We start from the raw sequence: 367 nt of genomic DNA, 5'->3' as shown, positions 1-367 counted from the left end.
TTTATAATGAACCTTTAGCACTGAACCTGAAAATGCATCTTTGAAAGACAGCAGCGTCAGCAGGATGCCTGATTAACAAAGTCAACTCTGATAATTATTAATGCCTTATCAGTCAAAGGGAAATGCAATAAAATGGAACAGTGGACGGAGGTGGTACCCCTTGTCAGTACAAACAACAGCAGCATTCAGTCATAACTATGTTTTAAGGCTGCTGAAACATCTGAAAGCATTAAACATTAAACATTTGCAGAAAATGACTGCATATACTTTTAAGTTATAGAAGACTTTACTTGTCTACTAACTTTCTGAACAGCAAAACTAACACAAAGTTTTCAAAGCATAATATTCATTTTTGTGTGGCATCCAA

Source organism: Protopterus annectens, chromosome 3.part0 (genome assembly GCF_019279795.1).
Source record: "Protopterus annectens isolate FY-2018-M chromosome 3.part0, PAN1.0, whole genome shotgun sequence".
Classification (NCBI taxonomy): domain Eukaryota; kingdom Metazoa; phylum Chordata; order Ceratodontiformes; family Protopteridae; genus Protopterus; species Protopterus annectens.
This window is presented reverse-complemented; position numbering follows the sequence as displayed.